Here is a 3,655-nt window from a genome sequence, read left to right on the forward strand (position 1 = left end):
ATTGCAGTTGAGCTGTTTCAAATCCTGAAAGATGATTCTGTGAAGGTGCTGCACTCAATATGCCAGCAAATTTGGAAAACTCAGCAGTGACCACAGGACTGGAAAATGTCAGTTTTTATTCCAATCCCAAAGAAAGGCAATCCCAAAGAATGCTCAAACTACTGCACAATTGCACTCACCTCACACACTGGTAAAGTAATGCTCAAAATTCTCCAAGCCAAACTTCAGCAATATGTGAACCGTGAACTTCCAGATGTTCAAGCTGGTTTTAGAAAAGGCAGAGGAACCAGAGATCAAATTGCCAATATCTGCTGGATCATCGAAAAAGCAAGAGAGTTCCAGAAAAACATCTATTTCTGCTTTTTTGACTATGCCAAAGCCTTTGACTGTGTGGATCACAATAAACTGTGGAAAATTCTGAAAGAGATGGGAATACCAGACCACCTGACCTGCCTCTTGAGAAACCTGTATGCAGGTCATGAAGCAACAGGTAGAACTGGACATGGAACAAAAGACTGGTTTCAAATAGGAAAAGGAGCACGTCAAGGCTGTATACTGTCACCCTGCTTATTTAACTTCTATGCAGAGTGCATCATGAGAAACACTGGGCTGCAAGAAGTACAAGCTGAAATCAAAATTGCCAGGAGAAATATCAATAACCTCAGATCTGCAGATGACAACACCCTTATGGCAGAAAGTTAAGAGGAACTAAAAAGCCTCTTGATGAAAGTGAAAGAGGAGAGTGAAAAAGTTGGCTTAAAGCTCAACATTCAGAAAACTAAGATGCAGGTGCATCCCGGTCCCAATCACTTCATGGAAATAGATTGGAAACAGATGGAAACCAGTGGTTCGGACTTTATATTTTGGGGGCTCCCAAAATCACTGCAGATGGTGACTGCAGCCATGAAATTAAAAGACGCTTACTCCTTGGAAGGAAAGTTATGACCAACCTAGATAGCATATTAAAAAGCAGAGACATTACTTTGCCAACAAAGGTCCGTCTGGTCAAGGCTATGGTTTTTCCAGTGGTCATGTATGGATGTGAGAGTTGGACTGTGAAGAAAGCTGAGCGCCGAAGAATTGATGCTTTTGAACTGTGGTGTTGGAGAAGACTCTTGAGAGTCCCTTGGACTGCAAGGAGATCCAACCAGTCCATCCTAAAGGAGATCAGTCCTGGGTGTTCATTGGAAGGACTGATGCTGAAGCTGAAGCTCCAATACTTTGGCCACATGATGTGAAGAGTTGACTCATTGGAAAAGACCCTGATGCTGGGAGGGATTGGGGGCAGGATGAGAAGGGGATGACAGAGGATGAGATGGCTGGATGGCATCACCGACTCGATGGACATGAGTTTGGGTAAACTCCAGGAGTTGGTGATGGACAGGGAGGCCTAGCGTGCTGCGATTCATGGGTTCACAAAGAGTCGGACATGACTGAGCAACTGAACTGAACTGAACTGATATAATTAAGTCTTTGCCCACATTCCTAGTACCAGTCTATACCGACCCTACTTTGCATGTATGAGTAAGATGAATTTAATGCAATGATCAATTCTCTGTAATTAAAAAGTTCCCTTTAACAAGAGAATTTTTTCCAACAGGAACATTTTTTAATTGTCCCCCCCCAACCCTTTGCTACAAAATGCATTTACAGGCAGACCTCGGATATACTGTGGGTTTGACTGCAGACCATGATAATAAATCAAATCTCAAAATAAAATGGGTCATGTGAATTTTTTGGTTTCCTGGCAGATATAAAATTTATATTTATACTCTACCATGGTCTATTAAGTGTTCAATAACTGTATGTCTGAAAAAACAATGTACATGCCTTAATTTTAAAGTACCTTATTGCTAAAAATTGCTAACCATCATCTGAGCCTTCAGCAAGTCAGAGTGTTAACATCAGAGACAACTGATCACAGTTCACCATAACAAATAGAATAACAATTAAAAAGTTTGGAATATTTCAAGAATTAACAAAATGTGACACTGAGACCCAATGTGAGAAAATGCTGTTGGGAAAATGGTGCCGATAGACTTGTTCGATGCAGGCTGGTCACAAACGTTCAATTTGTAAAAAACCCAGTATCTGCAAAGCACAATAAAGTGAAGCCCAGGGCTCCGGCGGGGTCCAGAGTCCGGCATGGCCGTGGGGGGCGACCGTGGCGGGCGGGAGGCGGCCTGCGGGCACGACAGCTACCGCTCGCCGCTTGCCTCCATTATGCCAGCCCGGAGATGTGCTTCCTGTTTAGCGACAAGTACAAATTCCGGACCTGGCGGCAGCTCTGGCTGTGGCTGGCGGAGGCCGAGCAGGCACTGGCTTTGCCTATCACAGATGAACAAATCCAGGAGATGAAATCAAACCTGGACAACATCGACTTCAAGATGGCAGCTGAGGAGGAGAAGCAGTTACATGATGTGATGGCCCACGTGCACACGTTTGCCCACTGCTGCCCCAAAGCTGCTGGCATTATCCATCTTGGCGCCACCTCCTGCTATGTGGGAGACAATACAGACCTGATTATTCTCAGAAATGCATTTGACCTGCTTTTGCCAAAGCTTGCCAGGGTGATCTCTCGGCTTGCCGACTTTGTCAAGGAACGAGTCGATCTCCCCACCTTAGGTTTCACACATTTCCAGCCTGCTCAGCTGACCACAGTTGGGAAACGTTGCTGTCTCTGGATTCAGGATCTGTGCATGGATCTCCAAAACCTGAAGCGTGTCCGGGATGAACTGCGCTTCCGAGTCGTGAAGGGTACCACTGGCACCCAGGCCAGCTTCCTGCAGCTCTTCGAGGGAGATGACCAAAAGGTAGGACAGCTTGACAAGATGGTGACAGAAAAGGCAGGATTCAAGAGGGCTTTCATCATCACAGGGCAGACCCATACACGAAAAGTAGATATTGAGGTGCTCTCTGCTGGCTAGCTTGGGGGCATTGGTGCACAAGATTTGTACCGACATACGACTCCTGGCAAACCTCAAGGAGATGGAGGAGCCATTTGAACAACAGCAGATTGACTCAAGTGCAATGCCATACAAGCGGAACCCTATGTGCTCAGAGGGGTGCTGCAGCCTGGCCCGGCACCTGATGGCCCTTGTCATGGACCCCCTGCAGACGGCCTCTGAGCAGTGGTTTGAGCGCACGCTCGATGACAGTGCCAACCGGCGAATCTGTTTGGTGGAGGCGTTTCTCACTGCAGATACTGTACTGAATACGTTGCAGAACATTTCTGAAGGATTGGTGGTATACCCCAAAGTAATTGAGTGGCGCATTCGGCAGGAGCTGCCTTTCATGGCCACAGAGAACATCATTATGGCCACGGTGAAAGCCGGGGGTAACTGCCAGGATTGCCATGAGAAAATCAGAGTGCTCTCGCAGCAGGCAGCTGCCGTGGTCAAGCAGGAAGGGGGTGACAACGACCTCATTAAGCGCATCCAGGCTGATGCCTACTTCAGTCCAATCCACTCCCAGTTGGACCATTTGCTGGATCCTTCTTCTTTCACCAGCCATGCATCCCAGCAGGTACAGAGATTCTTAGAAGAGGAGGTGTGTCCCCTGTTAAAATCATATGAAAGTGTGATGAAGGTGAAGGCAGAATTATGTCTGTAGAGTTGGAAGATAATTAAACAAAAACCACTGTTGGCTCTGTTAA

The 3,655-nt window shown here is 46.5% G+C and overlaps 1 pseudogene across 1 annotated transcript; it reads left to right on the forward strand.

The window, feature by feature from the left end:
* The first annotated feature begins 2,145 nt into the window (after window positions 1-2,145).
* Window positions 2,146-3,655, forward strand: LOC122434900 (annotated as a pseudogene). The gene has a single exon (XR_006267494.1). The product of XR_006267494.1 is annotated as an adenylosuccinate lyase-like (transcript).

Source organism: Cervus canadensis, chromosome X, assembly GCF_019320065.1.
Source record: "Cervus canadensis isolate Bull #8, Minnesota chromosome X, ASM1932006v1, whole genome shotgun sequence".
Classification (NCBI taxonomy): Eukaryota; Metazoa; Chordata; class Mammalia; order Artiodactyla; family Cervidae; genus Cervus; species Cervus canadensis.